The sequence below is a fragment of the Schistocerca piceifrons genome, chromosome 8 (genome assembly GCF_021461385.2).
Source record: "Schistocerca piceifrons isolate TAMUIC-IGC-003096 chromosome 8, iqSchPice1.1, whole genome shotgun sequence".
Taxonomy (NCBI): Eukaryota; Metazoa; Arthropoda; class Insecta; order Orthoptera; family Acrididae; genus Schistocerca; species Schistocerca piceifrons.
The window spans coordinates 273,194,636-273,219,041 of NC_060145.1; the positions used below are offsets into that span (position 1 = coordinate 273,194,636).

Consider the following 24,406-nt stretch of genomic DNA (forward strand, 5'->3'; position numbering starts at 1 on the left):
GAAGAATATCAGTGTATTCAGAAGAGGAAAGACCAAGGCAGATGTATGCCATGCTGTACTTCGTCTGAAAGACATTCATGTTTATCAGTTACACAACAGAAAGACCTATTGACGATGTTTCTATTTTTTCCTCAACAGTACAGGGAGATTTACAGTAAACATTGCAACATCAAATCCCAAGAACTGAGTTGTGTAAGAAATAGAAGTCAATACCCACATATTGCTTTCATGAATTTAATTTTGTTATTCTGTAGTATAATATGTAAAAGAAATGGGAAATGGTTTCTGTTGTCTACAGGTGTGTAAGTTAAAGTATTTCTGCCATGTTTCTGTACTTGTTTTGTCACAAATAAAAGGTAAAACTTCTTGAAGCAGTAAGTTTCGTGTTGGGACTTAGAACCAGTCAGTGGCCCCCAAGAGCGTTGTTAATAAATAATTTATTTCCTAATTTGTATCATTATTTTTTGCAGTGATGAGGTGGGCAGCATAGTTCTGTGCTATCAGAATACCTTCTCATTATTTTGCACATAAATAAATTATGGACCAAACGAGGTACATAGTTTCTTGATTCTCCTGGAAAATCTAAATGTGGCACGCAGAACATTCTCCAGTTCCACTCTTTGAAATGTGATGCTATTGACGAATGTTGGAGGTTGCATGGGAAGATGAGCTGAATCATGTCAAGGGTCTGAACCGAATGGTTGATACAGGGACTTACGATACACCTTGCCTAAAAGGAGGGACTAGTTTGTGAAGAAAGGTGTACGATAGGGTTGCAGGGTTAAAATAGTAGAGGGAGGCCAAGACTAGACTACAGTAAGGTGGTCAAGTGTGTGTAGGTTGCAGTAGTCATTCAGAGTTGAAGAGGCTTGCACAGGCTAGACTAGCGTTGAGAGCTACATCAAACCAGTCTTTTGGTTGATGACATGAACAACAACGATGTCTGGGCCTTGCTATCGCACCTAATCGTTGTGTTCTGGGTACGCTTCGTTTCCTTTTATTAGTTAGAAATAGTATGTGATTATTTTAAATCTGATAAGCGTGTAGAAAATTAATATACTGACACATTTGTGTGCATGGATGGCTTTCTATGTCAGTCTGTTGTCAAGTTGCGTAATTACATGCTGCGTTACTGAATTCTACGTTGCTTTAATTTATGTGGCGATTGATAGATATAATACTGTTTTTTCACATATGGATCACACTAAACTACACAACATGACAAGTAAAGGTAAGCACTTAGAAAGTCAAAGTAAACCTTGTACACGTGCACACCCCCCACAAATATGTCAATGATAAACGTTACAATTCTCTCTGACAACCACCAAAAGGATTAGGTTAGTTCGTGTTTGGTGTTGTTACCAGACATGATAGGGTATGTAAGGGGCGTGATCAGTATGAGACGTCGAATGGCTGTTGTGAAGGACATAGAGATGACGCGTACTCGTGTGAGATAGATTATCAGCACCTCCCAAGAGTTTGAAAGGGATCTCACAGGGAGCTTATCCACGGAAACTGCCTGGCCCAATGAAGGGAATGAGACTCAGCGAAGTCTTCTATGTCTAATGCAAAAGATAATGTTTCATTGACAATAAAATATTTATTACAACATTCCAGGATTTTTAAGCCTTTTCTTCAGGTCGGCAGCTATCTTCTCCTAACTTTACCATTTCTGAACTTATCAGCTGCTGGGAAGCTAAGTGGGCATATAGATAATGATAATAATTGAGTTGATAACCACCATAGTTAATACCGAAGGAATGGGTAGACAGGAATTTAAATTTGTGTGTACATCGTAAGATCGACAAATGCAGTGCCCGAGCACAATCTTAATGATTTCGGCCGTATTATTCCGATTGCCATAAAGACTAGACAGCTCGTTGTAGACTACGAAGACTACGACTCAAATAAGTAAGTCGACAAGAAGATCGTGTCCGCAATCTGACTCTAACTAGTAGTGAATTGTGCCGTCTCATTGTCATATGACAGACATAAATGACACGTTTCTTTTGACTTCTCTTCGTCAAATCAACACACAATAACAGCTGAGAGAAAGAAAATCTAGTACTAAATATTTTAAAATGAACCTTTCACATTTCATCACAGCGTTCGTTGAAAGGAAACTTACTGTTGCCGATAATAGAGCAACAACCGCGAAACAAAAGACTAGATTCAAGTCTCGAATCAGCAAATATTTTTTTATTTGGAGACGAGTTTAAATCCATCAGAGTATTGTACCACAAATGAAATTGTTAGTCAATAAATTCGAACACTGATTGTGGAGTTATTGGCCTTTCTAAATTGCAGAGATAAGAAAACAAACATATAAATTAGGGAAAAGAGTGGCGTAGAAGACATAATTCATTATGACCCTGATGGAAATGAAATACAGGTGGACGCCACACATAAGCAGGTGACAGAAGGATATACAAACAAAAGGAATTGTTGCTGGACTCTGAGAGATAAGACTAAGACGGCCTGTTGATAGATGGCTTTATAAATCATGCACAAAGAACGTAAATCCATATAGCTAAAGGCAAGGGAAATGCAACGGAGATTTTTATCCAGCTGTGGATGACAAGTAGCTGAAGGCGACACAGCCTTCGCCGACGGTGATGATGATGATGATGATGATAAGACTTCATGCCGTGTTCGACATCCATCCTTTTCGTTACGTCCATTTCACACTCATCGACCACAACACAAACACTCAGTACGATCTTTCAGTCGCTACACATCACTGTTTCATTTTTATTAAATGGCAAAATACCTGAACTTTGATCTCGATCAGAACTGCAATATAGTTTACACGGGTTGTACTACACTCACTGACTGTGACTTTGAATTTGACACCGACCTCACTAACTAAACGTTGGTTTCTTGTTCCTAACGTTCCTCTTTCGTGATGGGAATGTTGGAACTTATTATACAAGAAGAAACCCGAGAATTTAATATTTGGCCCGGACGAGGTAGTACTAGCTTGCGCTTGTATAAACAATTATTTGGCATCGCGTCAATAAAAATAGCTGCATAGTCGCTGAAAGCTGATCACCACACAGTGCGTCTCGCAGTTAAAACGACAAGAGCAAAAAGATACTAATGGGCTAATTATTATTTTGTTGGACTAAGAAAATTTTTTGTCCGCAACCTCTGTGACATTAACGAAACTGGTTGGATGTAAAAGTGCTACAAGGGAAGTGATTAAATTTGTCGATTATTATTTCAGAAGACTGTTATCAAAGTTTCTTCTTAGGCCAAAGTAGATTTCTATATAACTACACAAATGGAGGGTCAATACTTTAAAACGAGACACAAATAATTTTGTTTTGGAAGCTCGTCAACCACAATAATATCATTTCGTGTACTGCTATTAAAAAAAAGTATTTGTTGTAGATTAAATAAATTTAGATTTTTTCCGTCTTATGCGCAGTTACAATACTGTGATTGATGTGGCTAGAAACATTCCCGCAGCCAGGTACTGCACGTGTTGGCCTATAATTACTGATACGTTTTGAGATAAAAAAGTTCTTGTGGCTTATGTCAGTTCTCTTTATATCACATTGTTGACCTCGGAGTAGGTGTTCCATTTTCTGTCTGCCATGTCGCTTGAGACCGTTTTCAATTGTCAATAATGACGAGTATTATTATGATGTAACTCTCTTTTCCTTATTTACTGTGTTCATTAAGCATCTGCTGCGCTAAATTTATTTTTGTAACTGTAGTATGACGTGCGTAAGTCGGCAAACCTGCAAAACACGATGACGTCAATGTCTAGTACAGTACCCTTATTTTTTCTCTTCTCGCTATCTTACTCCTTAGATGCTCACAATTACACCAAAAGTAGCAGTTATGTGGCACCCACATAAGTCGTGACGCAGGTATCGCAAGACCTTTACAGTGGAAAACTACCATCATCATTATTCACTAAAGATGATGTTTCATTCATCTTTCCAACCTTCTCTGCTTTCTCGCCACATTTACTAGTCAGTCATATTTGCTGCAATTCTAGTAATTATATTTTGCTGAATCGATGTTCTAGACACCCTTATTAAATTTCTTCCCAGAATATTTCCTTCGAAAATGTTTTTATATTCTTTGTACTTATTACATGTCCAGTTAACTATGTTTTTTATTCCAACATTGATGTCCGTTTTCCGCTTACTTCTTTTTACACTTCCTCAAGGGGTTTTTCAGTTCAATATGTTTTCATGTCCCATTGCGGTTTCTTCTGTTATTTTATTTGGTGTTTCTCTAGTGTTTATCATAGCTTGCAACATTGTAAATGAATGTTAATAAATTGTTTTTTAATTCCTGTTGCCATTCTTCTGCTACTATTTTTCTATTACTGAATTGTCATCAATTAAACTAAAAATAACCACTGAATAAATTTTACTGAAGGAATAGAACCAGTCATTGCTGTTCTTCAATTGTTAAATTGCCACTAATCAAAGAGCAAAGGAACATCACTAAATAAATTTTGATGATTAAATAGAATCAGTATTTTATGGAAGAGGTGTTGTACAGCATTTTATGGATATTAAGAACAGCATTGTGCAGTGCGGTATATTTTATTATAGACGGTAGGGCTCATCTAGAATCAAACATAAACGGGTCCAAAAACCATCTCGGCTATGCATTTGTGTAATTGGCATAACGGTTGTCAGATGTACATTTTTCCATTATGACATTGACAGCCAAAGACAATGATGGAGTAAAATACGTCTGATAACTGTTATGCAAGTTACGCTAATACCAAGGTCAGATGTTTCTTGGACGCGAAATCGTTCCTCTCTAATAAAGTATATCGTTACAGCTGTGTACTGAATAACGCACTTGTTAACGCAGGATGCATATTATTCATCCAAAGTACAATAAGTCTTCCGTGCAGACGTTTAGACACGAGGAGATCTGATTTGTATGCATTGTTACCTACAGGCGGGGGTCCCATAAAGAATGTCAGACACTCTATTCATACAGATTTTCTATTTCAACTTTTCAACTTTCATATCGATATTTTGGCTCTCCAAACAACAGCTGTATAGCGTGGTGTTTTTATAGGCTACATGCTAACGTTTCTCCTCGTTCCATTGACAGAAGATGTAGAAAGGATGATTATCTATAGGCCTGTGTCTGAGTACTAGCTGTTGTTAAACTAATTAAATTCTCACAGTGTCTAGAAAAAGTCGCATTCCAGCGTTGATGTTGCAATATCCCACAAACCCAACGAGCCTTTAATCATTTTTCCTGTCTTCCGTTGTATATATTAGGAGCCCTTGGCCACTGAAACTTCGTATGGATCAAAAGTGATCGAACAGTTCTCCGGCACTGATAATGTAACAGTTTTATACGTAACCTTTCTTTTACAGAAACTGCAGAGATACAGTCTACTATCTTTGAATTCAAGCACTTCAGTTTCTCTGCTTCCAACGAAACCAACTCCTATACTCTCTGACTAATATACTTATGTGAGCTACTAATTACAGTTGTGACATTAATGTTGTTCACAGACTTAGACCTACAACATTTTCTGATTTTGAGAAGTTCTCAGATTTTACATCCATCTTCACCAGTAGCAAGGCACCAACCTTTACATCTGGCTAGTGCCTTTATAACATCTGACTAGAAAGTCCATCATGTTCTTCCGTTCGAGTAGCGATGTATATCCGTTTGATATTTGAAGTGCCCAAAGTAACAATTACACATTTCCCATAAGCGTTACAATAATTACTAATAGTAATTCTATTAAAACTGTCTGGGTAAACCCGTGTTTTTTGAATTTTTGATGAGTCTCCATCCCGTCGAACTTCCTGAGATACTGCAGATCGTAGAGAACTTGCGTATCAAAGGTCGGTAAACATGTATACATCAGTCGCGAAGAAATATATTTCATTATTCATTTAACGGTCTAGTCAGGAGATAAGGTAGTTGTGGAGTTACGCAATTGCTTCAGTGCATGCAGCATTAACCTTATACTTCCCCGTTCTCGTTGCCAAGCATTTGAACTTTGGAACAGAGGTGCAAATCGACCCCGACGTCCATTCCACAGTGCACAACTGTGTATGGCCGAACAGCCTTCGTAATCTCAAAATACAATGTAACAACTGGTTTTACATCTCAAACACAATGGTTTCTGGGATAAAGTAGCTTTGCTTTCGCTTAGGAATGCGCTACCGTAGCACAATGCTTACAGTGACAACTAGCGCGAGAGTTGTAAGTTGTAAGTCCCATCTTGATGAAAAGAACGCACTGGATTAAATGTTATCGGTATGGTGCAACCATCAGCTTGGATGTGGGTTTTACGTTTTCTACCAGTACACCAGTTTAAGAAAACGATGAACTGCTTCTCTATCATCTAGACGTCAATTCTTTTTAAAAACCGTGGAAACCAAAAAATCAAACGTAGCATTTGTTATCGGTGCTCTGCATGAGCTTTTGACGATGAACTAAGGCTGTGATAAATGTTTCATTTCCGGGAAGCAATAAATCAATGAGTTCTTCCGTTGCATTGCTCATCCAAGAATCATTCCGACAGAATCTCTTCTTGTCTCAAGTGATCAATTTCTTTTACAGTAGGGCTGCGACATCTGCGTATGCTGTATTTCTCGTTTGAAATTCTTTGCATGGGTTCCAATTTACGAATAACTTAGTGGTCAAAGATTATGTAATTCGTTTCGTTCACTCATCGTGCCATTAGTTCCGTGTATTCTTAGATGAGCGTACATCTGTAATGTTAATTACATTGTGCAACAGAATAATATGGTAAAACTACGTTATGACTCACTTCCCACACATTTCAAAGTTTTCACTATGCACGTGAAGAAATTTGTATTCAATGTTCATGCGATGTGTGAATATTTGTAGTTCTCCCTAAATGTTCATTTTGTGGCGTTAAAAATGAGAACGTTGAAATGTGTGAAACGTTTCACTAAATGTTTTGATTGTGATACTATTGCAGTACTAATAATATCAGACGTAGGGGGATTAATGATCACCAAGGAGTATGTGGACGTGATAGCGTACTTCACGGATGCAACCAACAGATAGTATCGCTTTTAGAGAGAAATTTATATTTAAAAAAGAAAACAATACAGCCTACGTTTGCTGTGGATAATAATGTATTATATTTAACTTGTTGTTTCAACGTATGAAGATTGGTCAAGGTCCGGTATATAGGTCTACGAGCGCTGACATCGTTGGCTTGTGTAAAGCTGTGAACGGTGTTTTGTGTGTTGTGTGTTGTGTGTTGTGTGTGTGTGTGTGTGTGTGTGTGTGTGTGTGACTGTGTGTGTGCGTGCGCGTGTGTGCATGTACGCGCTTACGTGCAGGTGTAACTGCGTGCTTTATTTCCTAGTTTATGAAAAGTTGCCCCTTGCTAAGCAGTAACTGCTCTTGTAAAGTATACCTGGCTAAAAGGTCGCCAGTATTAAAGATTACAGGAGATACATCATCTGTAATTTCAAATCCACCTAAATGATGTGAAACGATGAACACCATACAAACAGATGTTGCCAGGTGAATGTGAAAGAAGATGTTCTCTACCTAAAGGTGAGAGGGAAAAATTTGAATTGTACAGCAGAAGAGTAATGAAGTCGAAAAAAGTAACTAATTGCGCTGTTCTTCATTTCCAGCGATCAGACGCAAAACAGACTTTAGACGAGTGCCAGTCAGTTGATGTATACAGTTCCCTCTTTCATGATTTAGATGACAAACTTATACACATGGTAACACAGAATACCACCATGAAAATTTCAGAGATTTTGGGGAGCTGTGTTCTGAGTATTTTGGTGTAAGGACACGTGAGGTGCTCTGCCTCATTACACAATGATAAAGTAATTACGATATATTCTGTTCGCTACTACAATTACTTTTTTTACGAGGAAGTATCTTCGCAATAGCAACTGGGCCTCCAGTATGTAATCGCTGGAGCGTACAACACTAAACAATAAGTATTGCCACAACTCTCATACAGATGCAAAATTACTGTGATGTGGTTGCCGTCACTACGAAAATAGCTCAGCATAGTGACGTTGTGTCGCCTTTCCATAGCATTCGTTGAACCCATACATAAGGTGCGTATCGGCAGAATTTCCATCAGTAAACCTATCCTTACTGCTGTTAACAATGTTAACGTACAGCTAACACTGCCAGAGGAACAAACCGGAGGCAGAACCGAGAAGTTTTGCATTCAAGTTTTAAACTGATGAATAAAGTCGGACTGTTGCTAGTAAATGGAACAAGTTTGTTTTCAAACAAGACTCACAGCCTCATACATCGACGTTACTCTATTACGAGCCACAGAGAGTTTCTTTACCTTCTGTTCGGAAGAACAATGTAACTGTACTACGTATGTCGAATATATGCTGACCACAAACGAGTACACAGCCAAGAAGTTTTGTCACCTGTAAACGGATTTCTGGTAGGTAAGTTCTCTTTCACACGTCTCGATGAGAGCCAGCGCCTCGCATTCTTCAGCAATGATTGTCGTCAGGGATCGATCACCGACATTCTCACTTCTGATACTATGCTGTTAAAATGGCAGAAAATAATAGTTGGATATGTCGCAGCGTGTAACGAGCTGTGTTCACGTATGACGATACCGTAGATTAACTTCACAGAAATTAACAAATAACATCTGTTAAGGACATCTCTACATGATTACGCTACAATTCACAGCAAAGAGTTTGGCAGAGCCTTTATAAGACCACTTTGACACTATTTATCGACCGTTGCACTTTCGAATATCCGCTGAGAAAAATGAACGCTTAAATCTTTCCAGGTGACGTCTTTTTTTATTACGATGGACATTCCTCTCTCTGTAGTCAGGAGTCAACAAAATAGTTCGATATTCGACGGAGAGAGTTGGTGACTGAAATTTCGTGAAAAGATCTCGCTACAACGGCTGTGTAACTCGGCAGTCACGGCTATTTTTGTTAAACCATTTCAATGGATGCATTCTAGACACAAACACAAGGCTGAGAATCACAGCCAGTAGGGTATTAATGAGAAGAAGGAGTACGTTTCGATTGTAAGCACCCAAGAATCGGGTCATATAGTAATCTACTGATGTCTTTGTATCAGCAACTAAACTGCTTGCACTAGTTTTGAGCCCTATTGCCTCTTAAATCTCTATTCATTTTCTGATTTGTCCATATAGTTCTCTGAAGTAAAAGCTGTACATGAGGATTCCTTTGAATGTACACTGTGCAGGTGTTTTACGGTTTCATAGAAGAAAAGGTGCTGGTCTCTAGGTGCGTTAAAAACAAGGCAGTCGGTCGAACCTTTACGGAGATTTTGTGACGCTGTCAGAGGAGGAGAAATCCGGACTGCTTCCGAGGGTGCCAGCAGCGTGCACACACCACTCGCTCTTAGCGCAACATTTCTGCACCGACGAAACCGCTCAGCCAGCACAGGTGGCCGCAACTCCACACGCAGTCCCACAGTGGCGGACCGTCCGCGCTGTCAAACTTCTAGAAATTCTCGTATCGATGCACGCCGCCTGGAATTTTTTTTTTTTTTTACCAAGATGTCCTCGGGCAGATGACGTCCTTTACGGGCAGTGTGGGCGACCAATGAGAGACGGGGAAGAAGTCGGGACTAGTGCGGCTGTACTCCAATGGGAGGACGCCACGTGGCAGCAGATGGGGCGTTCCTCACGGCGCTGTGCGTGGCCCTCTGCAAGTCGGGGCCGTAATTACAAGGCGGGCGGCCGCTGCCGGTACAGTCGCCGTCCAACTTATCGCTCCTCCGCTCCGCTAGCCTATAGCCTACGACACGCGAGGCTAGCGGTCTCCATTTTGATTTTTGGCGCACTGTACTGGAGCACTAACGTCAGTGCCTTCAGCAATAGGTCAGAAACACAATACTAGAATGGAGAACGAGTTGCGAAAACCCTGAGAGCGAGTAGGTCTGAAAAAAAGGATTTTATTGATTTTTTTTTTTTTTTGCCTCCCCGTTGATCTACACTATATACACACTCCGCAGACCACAGCACGGTGCTTGGTGGAGGGTACCTTGTACCACTGCGTGTCATACTCTTTCTTGTTCCACTCGCTAATGGAGTGAGCGAAAAAGGACTGTGTCTATGCACCCATACTAGTTCTCATTTCTCTTGTTTTCACTGTCCTCACACTACACGTGTGTTGGTAGCACTTGAAGAATTCTGCAGTCTGTCGCAGATTACGGTTCTCTAATCTTTCTTAGTAGTGTTTCACGGAATGTGAATTCACAAAGTATTTCCATAATATGCACGTGTTTACAAGTGGTGAGAAGTCTAGCATCCAGCTCAGAATTGCTTTGATGTCTTCCTTTAATTGGACCTGGTGGGGATCCCAAACACTTACTCAAAATGGGCACTCAAAAATGGGCCACCCAAGTGTTTTATACGCGGTCTCCTCCCTACAGACAAACCTTGAGTTTCCATAAAACCTGGTGTTGACCTTTGAATAAGCTACTACTGACTTTACGTGCTCGTTCCATTTCATGTCTTTTGTAATGTTAAGTCTAGATATCTAATCGACATCAAGCAGCACCCCTCTAATACTGTAGTCGAACATTACGAGATCGTTTTTCCTTCTCGTGTGCATTAACCTGCATTTTCCCACATTAGAGCAAACTGCCATTCGTCAAAGCAAATTGAAATCCCGTCCAATTCATACTGTATCCACTTACGGTCACTCAAAATCTGCACTTTTCCGTACACTTCAGTGTCACCATCAAAAAGTCACGGATTGGTGATCACCCTGTCCGCTAGATCGTTTGTGTGTACGGGAAACAAGAGCGGTCCAGTCATACTTCCCTGGGGCACTGTCAGCTATACTGTTGTCTCCGATGAACATTCGACGAACGCACCCAGGTTTGACAAATTTAGAACCGGCGACATCCGAAGGACGTCCGCTCAAATATCTGCCGTAAATATTCCGTCCATAACGGCGTTTTTGTCTAGGGCTACGACCGATTACGTACTAAACAATAAATCATCGATTCACTACTTCAGTCTGTTAAATACCCGCGCATAATAAATGAACAACTCTCACGATGTAAAAGGGTGTTAATTCACCTAATGATAATGTCATGATCAAGGAAACACGTCCTGATATTCAAAATTGAAGGGGCTGGATAAGTAAATTGATCAAATTTTTGTATATTATATTTGTTAAATGTTGCAGAGAATGTACCAAGTTAACCAGGATTAAAGATTGTGCTGATTTCCTGTGCTCCAAGTGAAGTCAAGACAGCGAAGGGAAAATGTGTAGAGTAGGGTAGCGAAATAAGTAAGCAACGACGGAGGGTGAAAGTCCCTCCAAAGGAACTAAGCTTAGAATTCAGCATCCCATCGACATCGAAGACAGTAAAGGAGGAGCAATACTTGGGACTGTACAAATACTGGCGATGTTATAATTGAAGACACCATTCCATCATCCATATTAATTCATTTGGGGTAACGATGGAAAACTTAAATTGTATTGGCCAGGCTCTATCTTGATGTCTTCATCATCGCTCCATCTCGCGCTATAGATAAACTGATATGGACAAGAAGAAAATGATGACAAGTCGGCATTACGTAGAGCAATGATTTTCGTCATGTCCACTTTAAGCTATGACTTTCATGGACGTTGTTCCCTGACGTCTTAACATGCCTCATGTCATCCTGTCTCTTCTTCTTGTTAGGTTTTCCATACGTTCTACATATTCATATAAATGGCTACACTCAGTTCCCACACAAGTGCCTGGCAGAGGATTCTTCGAACCACCTTCAGATTATTTCTCTACTGTTCCACTCTCTAACAGCGCGTGGGAGAAATGAACTCTTAATGCTTTTTGTGCGTGCTCTGGTTTCTCTTATTTTATTACGGTGATCGTTTCTCGCTATATAGGCTGGCGACTGTGAAACATTCATGCATTAAAAGAAGGAAGCTGGTGATTGACATTTCGTGAGAAGATCCTACTAAAAACGCCTTTGTTTTAGTGATTACCACCCCAACTCGCTTATCAAATCCGTGCCACTCTCTGCGCTGTTTCCCGGTAATAGAAAACCAGCTACCCTCCTATGAACGATGCCGATGTCCTTCGCCAATCTGGTAAGGATCCCACACCGCACCGCAATGTTCTAAGAGAGAAAAAGCGTGATGTAGGCAGTGTCTTTAGAAGACCTATTGTATCTTCTAGGTGCTCTGCCAACAAAACGCATTCCTTGGTTTGTCTTTCCAAGAACACTATCGTATGCGATCGTTCCAGTTTAAGTTTTTCGTAATTGTAATTCTTGTGTACTTAGATGAATTGAAACCCTTTAAATTTGCTTCATTTATCGTATAACCCACATTTAACGAATTCTTTTTCGTATTCATGTCCGCGAACTCATGCTTTTCTTTATTGAGAGACAATTGCGACTTTTCGAGCTATGCAGATATCGTGTCTAAGTGATTTTGCAATTCGTTTTGATAAAAAAAAATGGCTCAAGTGGCTCAGAGCACTATGGGAGTTAACATCTGAGGTCATCAGTCCCCTAGAACGTAGAACTACTTAAACCTAACTGACCTAAAACACATCCATGCCCGAGGCAGGATTCGAACCTGCAACCGTAGCGGTCGCGCTGATCCAGACTGAAGCTTCTAGAACCGCTCGGTCACACCGGCCGGCTCCTTCTGAACATCTGATAACTTTACAAGATAATGACAGCATAATCTGCAGAAAATCTAAGTATGCAGCTCAGATTGTCTTCTAAATCGCTTATGTAGATCAGGAACAGATGAAGGGCTGTAACACTTCCTCGGAGAACGTCAAATATTACTTCTGTTTCACTCGACGACTTTCCGATAGTTGCTTTCTAACAGGAAATCACAAACTGACTCGCAGAGCTGAAGCGAGATTCCATAGGCGTGTAAACTTTACTAGAAGTCTCTTGTGAGGAACGGCATAAAAAGCCTTCTGGAACTCCAGTAATATGGAATCAATCTGAACACACATTACTTCGTGCTAATACAGAGATGGCGATGTTTTGCCAGAACCATATTTTCTGAACCCGTGGTGAATCAGTCTTAGAGGTAATGCATAGTGTTCGAACACAGTATATGTTCTAAAATCCTACTGCAAATCGATGCAAGTGACATGTGTTAATCCAGCCTAGTCGTCAAATATGGGGTGTCTAGGGCACCTGCTTTCTTGGATCGCGAGACAACATTCAAACAAATCGTATAAATGAGTTTTATTACAAAATGAAAAAAAAAATACAGTACCTAACTTTGTGTTACACGGATGTGTCGCAAGTAAAGGGCGACAGAAAAAGTAAGAAATCTCTTCAGTATAACAATTCCAAGCAAGTGATTGGAATTGACGCTTCTATCCTAGTTGCTAATCTTGAAGCTGCTGTAGAACTCGTTAATCTTGAAGCTACTCTTCGATGGACCGCGACCAGTCGGGCGCGGCGCTTGTGTCCTCTTCACCTAGAGGCCGCTGCTGTAGTGTTGTCATCCTGGAGGGAGGCCCAGTCAATCTGTGACTGGCTGGCCTCTTCTCACAGCCTTCCCTGTTCTGTCGTTCCCGACTGGCGTGCCGGCGCTTGACTTAACGCCGTAACAACATGAGTCTGTAATTCATCAGAGTACTCCTATTTTCTTTGTTGAGTATTGGTGTGACCTGTGTAAATGTAAAGCTTTTTGGTACGGATGTTTCGTCAAGTGAACCGTTGAATGAGACTGTTAAATATGGTCCTATTATGTTAGCGTAGTTTGAAAGGAACCTAAGTCCTGTACAGTCTGGACAGGAAGATTTTCCATTATTAAGTGATTTAACTGCTTCGCAGCACTGAGCGGAAGCACACTGGTTTTATTCAGGATTCCGGTACACCATATTATTCCCCACTCTTTTGTCTACAAAAAACCAATAATCGCCATTCAATGCGACGGCTTTATGCCACCTTACTGAGGGGGGAGTGAGGTATTTGCATGGGACCACTCTACAGTTCTTCGACGTCGAAGCCAACGTCTTGCCGCATCAATAAGCTAGCCATCAGCCACGTACTACTTTCCATGGAGTGCATCCTTCATTTTGTCCGACAGATGGAAGTTGGAAGGTACGAGATCCGGGCAGTAGGGTGGATGAGGAAGAGCGGTGCAAAGAAATTTTTTGTGAGCTCCTTTTGGGTGCGCAGAGTTCTATGAAGCTTTGCCTTGTCATGGAGAAGGAGAAGTTCATTTGCATTTTTGTGGCAACGAACATGCCGAAGTCCTTTCTTCAATTTCCTGGTGTGGGGGGGGGGGGGGGGGGAGGGGGATGTACTACAATACACTTCCGAGTTGATCGTTGCACCCTGGTGGAGAATAAACCCTTGAGAGTCGCAGAACACAGTCGCCATGACTTTCCAGGCTGAGGGAGTGGCTTTAACTTTTTCTTCGGAGGAGAGACGTTGTGGCGCCACTCCATGAAATGCCGTTTTGATTCCGGTTAGTAGTGACTATGTTCGACAAAATTGTCAAGATCGCGCAAGCAATACCGCACACATGGTCCTTCGTTACTTTTTATGGTCTTCTGTTAGTGCTGAGCAAACCAGCGACCACGCAACTCTGAGTATCCCAGCTAGTAGTCAGTCGATCGCCTCGAATGAGAGTGTCCGCACGCTCCTACACTCCAGGGGGCACTGCTGTGTGCGGCCGGCCGGCAAACGGGAAACCGGACAGGTTTCCGCGACATTGTTGCGATGATGACAAACACCTCCCCCAACGACTCACCGTACCTTTACTCACTGCCAGGTCTCTGTAGGCAGTCTGCGAGCGTCTAAGAATATCTGCGACACTGTGGTTTTCTGCCAAAAGAAACTCAAAGGGAACTCTCTGCTTAGAAAACCTCCGTTATAGACGCCATTTTGAAGGCAACGTATAGCGCCGCCACCTGAAGAAACTTCATCAAAATATAGGGTCTGAGGCGGGAATATTTCCCTACATCCCACAAAAAATTCCGCATTATTTAACTGAAAGTGGCTGAGAAAAAAATGTGTTGCATTACTTATTGAACGTCCATCGTATTTCTAAGTCACTTATTTTGGCAGCTGCTCTTGATTCAAACTTCGAATATTTACTTCGTCTCCTCTGGAGAAGCAATTTCGGAAAGCTCCCGCTTTAGTCGCCCTGCCACCGGTAATAATACCACGTTCTTTTCTTCGGCGATTCTGCGAAGAGCCTCCTTATTGTTAATCTTATCAGGCAGGCACGTTGTCTCACCGTCCGCCTAACTGTCAAAGTACTTACAGTGCATACTGATGCAGTTTGGAATTCCTGTGTGATGGTTTGGATAGATGTCTGCCTATTAGGCCTACACATTACGACCCTCTTCAACTGTCGGCAGTCTCTGTCAGTCAACAGACGAGGTCGGCCTGTACGGTTTTGTGCTGTACGTGTCCTTTCACGTTTCCACTTCACTATTACATTGCAAACAGTGGACCTAGGGATGTTTAGGAGTGTGGAAATCTCGCCTACAGACGTATGACACGAGTGACACCCAATCACCTGACTACGTTCGAAGTCCGAGGGTTCCGCGGAGCGCCCCATTCTGCTCTCTCTACATCTACATCTACATCTACATTTATACTCCGCAAGCCACCCAACGGTGTGTGGCGGAGGGCACTTTACGTGCCGCTGTCATTACCTCCCTTTCCTGTTTCAGTCGCGTATGGTTCGCGGGAAGAACGACTGTCTGAAAGCCTCCGTGCGCGCTCTAATCTCTCTAATTTTGCATTCGTGATCTCCTCGGGAGGTATAAGTAGGGGGAAGCAATATATTCGATACCTCACCCAGAAACGCACCCTCTCGAAACCTGGCGAGCAAGCTACACCGCGATGCAGAGCGCCTCTCTTGCAGAGTCTACCACTTGAGTTTATTAAACATCTCCGTAACGCTATCACGGTTACCAAATAACCCTGTGGCGAAACGCGCCGCTCTTCTTTGGATCTTCTCTATCTCCTCCGTCAAACCGATGTGGTACGGATCCCACACTGATGAGCAATACTCAAGTATAGGTCGAACGAGTGTTTTGTAAGCCACCTCCTTTGTTGATGGACTACATTTTCTAAGCACTCTCCCAATGAATCTCAACCTGGTACCCGCCTTACCAACAACTAATTTTATATGATCATTCCACTTCAAATCGTTCCGCACGCATACTCCCAGATATTTTACAGAAGTAACTGCTACCAGTGTTTGTTCCGCTGTCATATAATCATACAATAAAGGATCCTTCTTTCTATGTATTCGTAATACATTACATTTGTCTATGTTAAGGGACAGTTGCCACTCCCTGCACCAAGTGCCTATCCGCTGCAGATCTTCCTGCATTTCGCTACAATTTTCTAATGCTGCAACTTCTCTGTATACTACAGCATCATCCGCGAAAAGCCGCATGGAACTTCCGACACTATCTACTAGGTCATTTATATATATTGTGAAAAGCAATGGTCCCATAACACTCCCCTGTGGCACGCCAGAGGTTACTTTAACGTCTGTAGACGTCTCTCCATTGATAACAACATGCTGTGTTCTGTTTACTAAAAACTCTTCAATCCAGCCTCACAGCTGGTCTGATATTCCGTAGTCTCTTACTTTGTTTATCAGACGACAGTGCGGAACTGTATCGAACGCCTTCCGGAAGTCAAGAAAAATAGCATCTGCCTGGGAGCCTGTATCTAATATTTTCTGGGTCTCATGAACAAATAAAGCGAGTTGGGTCTCACACGATCGCTGTTTCCGGAAACCATGTTGATTCCTACATAGTAGATTCTGGGTTTTCAAAAACGACATGATACTCGAGCAAAACACATGTTCTAAAATTCTACAACAGATCGACGTCAGAGATATAGGTCTATAGTTTTGCGCATCTGCTACGACCCTTCTTGAAGACTGGGACTACCTGTGCTCTTTTCCAATCATTTGGAACCCTCCGTTCTTCTAGAGACTTGCGGTACACGGCTGTTAGAAGGGGGGCAAGTTCTTTCGCGTACTCTGTGTAGAATCGAATTGGTATCCCGTTAGGTCCAGTGGACTTTCCTCTATTGAGTGTTTCCAGTTGCTTTTCTATTCCTTGGACACTTATTTCGATGTCAGCCATTTTTTCGTTTGTGCGAGGATTTAGAGAAGGAACTGCAGTGCGGTCTTCCTCTGTAAAACAGCTTTGGAAAAAGGTGTTTAGTATTTCAGCTTTACGCGTGTCATCCTCTGTTTCAATGCCATCATCATCCCGGAGTGTCTGGATATGCTGTTTCGAGCCACTTACTGATTTAACGTAAGACCAGAACTTCCTAGGATTTTCTGTCAAGTCGGTACATAGAATTTTACTTTCGAATTCACTGAACGCTTCACGCATAGCCCTCCTTACGCTAACTTTGACATCGTTTAGCTTCTGTTTGTATGAGAGGTTTTGGCTGCGTTTAAACTTGGAGTGAAGCTCTCTTTGCTTTCGCAGTAGTTTCCTAACTTTGTTGTTGTACCACGGTGGGTTTTTCCCGTCCCTCACAGTTTTACTCGGCACGTACCTGTCTAAAACGCATTTTACGATTGCCTTGAACTTTTTCCATAAACACTCAACATTGTCAGTGTCGGAACAGAAATTTTCGTTTTGATCTGTTAGGTAGTCTGAAATCTGCCTTCTATTACTCTTGCTAAACAGATAAACCTTCCTCCCTTTTTTTATATTCCTATTAACTTCCATATTCAGGGATGCTGCAACGGCCTTATGATCACTGATTCCCTGTTCTGCACTTAAAGAGTCGAAAAGTTCGGGTCTGTTTGTTATTAGTAGGTCCAAGATGTTAAGTCCACGAGTCGGTTCTCTGTTTAATTGCTCGAGGTAATTTTCGGATAGTGCACTCAGTATAATGTCACTCGATGCTCTGTCCCTACCACCCGTCCTAAACATCTGAGTGTCCCAGTCTATATCTGGTAAATTGAAATCTCCACCTAACACTATAACATGCTGAGAAAATTTGTGTGAAATGTATTCCAAATTTTCTCTCAGTTGTTCTGTCACTAATGCTGCTGAGTCGGGAGGTCGGTAAAAGGAGCCAATTATTAACCTAGCTCGGTTGTTGAGTGTAACCTCCACCCATAATAATTCACAAGAACTATCCACTTCTACTTCACTACAGGATAAACTACTACTAACATTGGCGAACACCCCACCACTGGTTGCATGCAATCTATCCTTTCTAAACACCGTCTGTACCTTTGTAAAAATTTCGGCAGAATTTGTCTCTGGCATAAGCCAGCTTTCTGTACCTATAACGATTTCAGCTTCGGTGCTTTCTATCAGCGCTTGAAGTTCTGGTACTTTACCAACGCAGCTTCGACAGTTGACAATTACAATACCGATTGCTGCTTGGTCCCCGCATTTCCTGACTTTGCCCCGCACCCGTTGAGGCTGTTGCCCTTTCTGTACTTGCCCAAGGCCATCTAACCTAAAAAACCGCCCAGCCCACGCCACACAACCCCTGCTACCCGTGTAGCCGCTTGTTGCGTGTAGTGGACTCCTGACCTATCCAGCGGAAACCGAAACCCCACCACCCTATGGCGCAAGTCGAGGAATCTGCAGCCCACACGGTCGCAGAACCGTCTCAGCCTCCGATTCAGACCCTCCACTCGGCTCTGTATCAAAGGTCCGCAGCCAGTCCTGTCGACGATGCTGCAGATGGTGAGCTCTGCTTTCATCCCGCTAATGGGACTGGCAGTCTTCACCAAATCAGATAGCCGCCGGAAGCCAGAGAGGATTTCCTCCGATCCATAGCGACACACATCATTGGTGCCGACATGAGCGACCACCTGCAGATGGGTGCACCCTGTACCCTTCATGGCATCCGGAAGGACCCTTTCCACATCTGGAATGACTCCCCCCGGTATGCACACGGAGTGCACATTGGTTTTCTTCCCCTCTCTTGCTGCCATTTCCCTAAGGGGCCCCATTACGCGCCTGACGTTGGAGCTCCCAACTACCAGTAAGCCCACCCTCTGCGACCGCCCGGATCTTGCAGACTGAGGGGCAACCTCTGGAACAGGACAAGCAGCCATGTCAGGCCGAAGATCAGTATCAGCCTGAGACAGAGCCTGAAACCGGTTCGTCAGACAAACTGGAGAGGCCTTCCGTTCAGCCCTCCGGAATGTCTTTCGCCCCTGCCACACCTTGAGACGACCTCCCACTCTACCACAGGTGAGGGATCAGCCTCAATGCGGGCAGTATCCCGGGCAACCACAGTCGTAGTCCGATCGGGGGATGCGTGGGACGAGCTGGCCGTCCCCGACAAACCCCCATCCGGACCCCCACAGTGATGCCCATTGGCAACAGCCTCAAGCTGTGTGACCGAAGCCAACACTGCCTGAAGCTGGGAGCGAAGGGATGCCAACTCAGCCTGCATCCGAACACAGCAGTTGCAGTCCCTATCCATGCTAAAAACTGTTTTGCAAAGAACGTCTGAACTAATCTACAGAGAGCGCAAACAAATCGACAAAATTTTAACGGTTATTAAAATACAAGACTGCCTAGTAAATGCAGTAATGCTGCTACTTGTGCACTGCTGACACTGCTCGGCGGCGGAAGGAGACTACGCGATTTTACACTATTCAGGTACTAAAACGCGATGCTACAACTGTCAAATACTATAATACGCCCGAAATTTATGAATTAAACAATGCAAGTACCAAAAACACGCAAAGAAATTAAGAATTAAACTATGTAACAAATAAGTGAGCTAGGAGTATACGACTTGCTGCTGCAGCTGCTTATCCAACGGCGGCAGGGAGCACACTGACTGTGACCAAACGACACTGGCCGTTCTTATCGAAAACAGAAGACAAACGACTACGCGAATTTACACTATTCAGGTACTAAAACGCGACGCTACAACTCTCAAATACTATAATACGCCCGAAATTTATGAATTAAACAATGCAAGTACCAAAAACACGCAAAGAAATTAGGAATTAAACTATGTAACAAATGAGTGAGCTAGGAGTATACGACTTGCTGCTGCAGCTGCTTATCCAACGGCGGCAGGGAGCACACTGACATATCTAATGACTACTGAGGTCGCTGATACAGAGTACCTGGCAGTAGGTGGCAGCAAAAAGCACATAATATGAAAAACGTATGTTTTTGTGGGTGTCCGGATAGTTTTGATCACATAGTGCATATTCTCACAAATTTCTTCCTCAAATCGAGGCCAATTTGTGATACTATTAGACTTTTTACTATCAGGAATGCCCTTTTTGCCTGTTCTAGTCTGCTTTTTACGTCCTCCTTGCTTCGTCCGTCATGGGTTATTTTGCTGTCTAGGTAGCGAAACCTGACTTCGTGATGACTAATTCTGATGTTAAGTTTCTCGCTGTTCCCGTTTCCACTAATTATCATTTCTTTCGTCTTTCCTCTACTTACTGTCAATCCATATTCTGTGCTAATAGACTGATCTTTCCATTCAACAGGTCCTTAATTCTTCTTCGCTTTCGTTAAAGCCACGCGGCGTAGCCGCGCATTCTGAGGCGCCTAGCCACGGTTCGCGCGGCTGCCCCTGTCGGAGGTTCGAATCGTCCTTCGGACATGGGTGTGTGTGTTGTCCTTAGCGTAAGTTAGTGTAAGTTGGATTAAGTAGCGTCTAAAACTTGGTACCGATGACCTCAGCAGTTTGGTCCCATAGGAACTTACCACAAATTTTCCAAATTTCCTTTCATTAAAAGTAGCAATGTCGTCAGCGAGTCTTCTCATTGACATCGTTACACTCTGAATTTTAAAACACGGTTGAATCTTACTTTTATTTCTACATTGCTTCTTCGACATATAGACTGAACAGTAGGGTTGAAAGATTAATTCTCTGTCTCACAGTTTTTTTAATTTAAACACTTCCTTCTTGGTCTGCCAATCTTACTGTTCCCTCTTCGTTCTGTAATACTGTGTATTACTTGTATTTCTCTATGTTTCTGAGAACTTCCGAACTTTTTCCAGCAATTCAGAATGTCGAACACTTTTTCTAGGTCACAACTGATGGTCACAAGCAGCTATATTTATCACGTTTGTTAAGTCTTTTAGCGATATGTTTGTTTATTTGAACACTGCGTTTGAGCTTGATGTTCCCACGGCAAGCCGTACTCCAGACAGTGCTCCGTGTTATGTTATTCCACCTCCTGCCTACGATCGTATAAGAATCTACTAAACAACATGACTTTGGATCTTATTAACGCTCACTGTATAGGTGTTTGTTTAACAATAAAGTATTTGGGGACGCCACCCTGCTCAAAACACAGTTCACCGTTCTTCCATCACCAGTGGGGCTGAAGGGGCAATGACAATAAATCGTAATTGGGGTAAAAGTTAAAAAGTATAAATTGCTTCATGCTCAAGGAGACATAGTCAAAGAACTTAACAAATGTGTGGCTAGCGTCTATGCGATACCATTCGAAGAAACACGAAATGCTTGTATAACACTAGTCAACACTTTACTTTACTTTTTCTTTGCGGCTCGGTTTTCTGACTTGGACTTGTTCCTTTTGCTCTAATATGCAGCAATATTAATGACACAATAATTCTTATATGCTTTGGCGGTCGGAACATAGATTTATCATGTTTTCCTACCAAATTCAAACAAAAGTTTGTTGTGGACGGCTGCGCGGCCCCTCCCGCCGGAGGTTCGAGTCCTCCCTCGGGCATGGATGTGTGTGTCGTTCTTAGCATAAGTTAGTGTAAGTTAGTTTAAGTAGTGTGTAAGTCTGGGGATCGATGACCTCAGCAGTTTGGTCCCTTAGGAATTCATACACATTTGAACATTTGTTACTGTCTAAGAGACCCGACGGAATTCCTGTGGAAAAGACACATTCCACCGCCGATAAAAAGAGTTTTTATAAATCCAGTTAAAATAAATGGGCACGTTTGCAATTCTTTGTCCACTTATCTGAAAAGCGATGCCGGCCGCAGTGGCCGAGCGGTTCTACGCGCTGCAGTCTGGAACCGCGCGACCGCTATGGTCGCAGGTTCGAATCCTGCCTCGGGCATGGATGTTTGTGATGTCCTTAGGTTAGTTAGGTTTAAGTAGTTCTAAGTTCTAGGGGACTGATGACCTCTGCAGTTAAGTCCCATAGTGCTCAGAGCCATTTGAACCATTTTTTGAAAAGTGATGACTTTTTCGCTAACATGAAGTACGAATGGAAGGCTACAACACATTACTACTGTATTCCTGGTAGGGGATAGTGACTGTTTTGAGTAATTGACCATACCAGGCTTTTTCGTTAAAATACATAATTCCGCTTGTTTTTGGAACTATGCGAAAAAAGTTTAAATCAAAAAATTTTGCAGCTTTAAAAAAATTCGACATACGAATGTATGTACTTACAGTACTCGACGAAAAGTGGGATACAAAGAAGAGAAGAAAAAAAAACGGTAAGACAAAAGGCAACTGGGAGATATGAAATGCCAGATGGCTTTAACAGTAAAGAAGGTACACAATTTCAGCATTTTTTTTTTTTTTTTGTATTTCAACTAATTTTCTGGAAGAAATCCCCAGATGTCACCACCCATTACATTCTCCGTCAACTATCCGTGATTTTCTGGTGGAAACTTACTCTTTGTTCCTCCGAAAAGCCCTTGAAGCGCTCAAGATGAGAATACAGCGTCACTTATCATAAAGTCTGTCCACACCTTGCCCTTGTCTTTCAAATTGAAACTATATTCATTTGATAGAAAAGAAACCAAGGTACGGTGATTAAATGTTTTAGTTACGACACAGAGAGAGCGATAGGTATGCGCGTAAAGTATATTTATCAGCTTTTTAGCGTTATCGAGTGGTACATGACACAACATACTATGCTTGGTTATGACGCTTCAAATTTTCCTCTGTTTCAGGGAAAGAAAAGAAGAGACGGAGAGAGAGAGGGAGACAGAGAGGGAGAGAGAAATGAGTCACAATCTGAATGTTCATTTGGAAAGCTTGAAAATTTTACATCTAAATTGAACGGGATCACTGCAGTCAGCTGCAGTGGGACATTACGCGGAATCAGCGGCGACGAGCGAAAATGTGCACCGGACTAGGATTCGAACCTGGGATTTCCTCCCTACTAAGAAGGTGCGTTAATCACTGCGCCATCCTTTTTTTAATTATTTATTGTTTTTCTATCCTTACATTCCTGAAATTAACTAAAACTACAAAACAAAAAAGGGAAAATAACACCACCGCCACTTTTACCCTAAATTATGAAAAAAAAGCCCCAAAAGAAAAGATGCACCACTTCAGTCGCTGGCCACTATCAAGAAAGGCCCCAATAACTTCTAAGAATAAAAAGAGTGGGAAAGAAGGATACAAGGCAGGAGCTTTTTTTATAACATTTATTTACTTATTTATTTATTCTTTGTCATGAATGAATCCACCTCCGGCGCTCCAGTACGTCCCTGCAAAGACTGGCGATCACCTTCGACATCATCGGGAAATAATATCTTGCATGTTGGCGACACATCAGTAGATCATCGATGTGCGCCTTCCTGGAAGTGCGTATGAAGAACCGTTGAGGGGCTCGAATGCGTGAAATGCAAGAAGTGTGCCGGTCACTGTGGCCGAGCAGTTCTAGGCGCTTCAGTCCGGAACCACGCGGCTGCTACAGTCGCAGGTTCGAATCATGCTTCTGGCACGGATGTGTGTGATGTCCTTAGGTTAGTTAGGTGGAAGTAGTTCTAAGTCTAGGGGACTGATGACCTCAGATGTTGTCGCATAGTGCTTAGAGCTATTTGAACCATTTGCAGGAAGTGTCATATGTCAGCTGCTCCTTTCACGGATGATCCAGATGCGAAGGGGTTGTCAAAAGTGTTCCGGAGAAAGTTAGAGAAATATTGAAACTTCCTGGCAGATTAAAACTGTGTGCCGGACCGAGACTCGAACTCAGGACCTTTGCCTTTCGGGGGCAAGTGCTCTACCAACTGAGCCACCCAAGCACGACTCACGACCTGTCCTCACAATTTTACTTCCGCCAGTACCTTGTTTCCTACCTTCGAAACTTCACAGAAGTTCTCCTGCGAAACTTGCCGGACTAGCACTACTGGAAGAAAGAATATTGCGGAGACACGGCTTAATCACTGCCTGGGGGATGTTTCCAGAATGAGATTTTCACTCTGCAGCGGAGTGTGCGCTGGTTTTGAAACTTCCTGGCAGATTAAAATATTGTTCCTGGCAGATTAAAATATTGTTGATACTTCGGGTTCTTGACAACTGCACTATGTCGGTCCTTAAGATATTGCCAGAAATCGAGTGCAGATTTGTCACCACAACCAAACAGGTAGTGACTGCGTGCCCGCTAATCCAAGCCGCTGAGTCGCTGAGTAGGTCTTTGCATGAGGATAGTAGTCCATGTCCGGAAAGAGAATCATTTGAGGGGCGATACTGCCAGGAATCGTGTGAGCGATG

The 24,406-nt window shown here is 42.5% G+C and overlaps 1 protein-coding gene and 1 non-coding gene across 2 annotated transcripts in view; both read right to left on the reverse strand.

Moving 5' to 3' along the window:
* The window catches only part of LOC124711998 (odorant receptor coreceptor), a 337,140-nt gene extending 327,722 nt beyond the window's left edge, over nucleotides 1-9,418 (reverse strand). The window contains exon 1 of the mRNA XM_047242283.1: nucleotides 9,279-9,418. The gene's annotated coding sequence lies outside the window, so the exon portion shown is untranslated. The remainder of the gene's footprint in view (nucleotides 1-9,278) is intronic.
* Nucleotides 9,419-23,863: 14,445 nt separating this feature from the next.
* On the reverse strand, nucleotides 23,864-23,938 carry Trnas-cga. The gene has a single exon. It is a non-coding gene; the product is annotated as a tRNA-Ser (tRNA).
* Nucleotides 23,939-24,406: the final 468 nt, after the last annotated feature.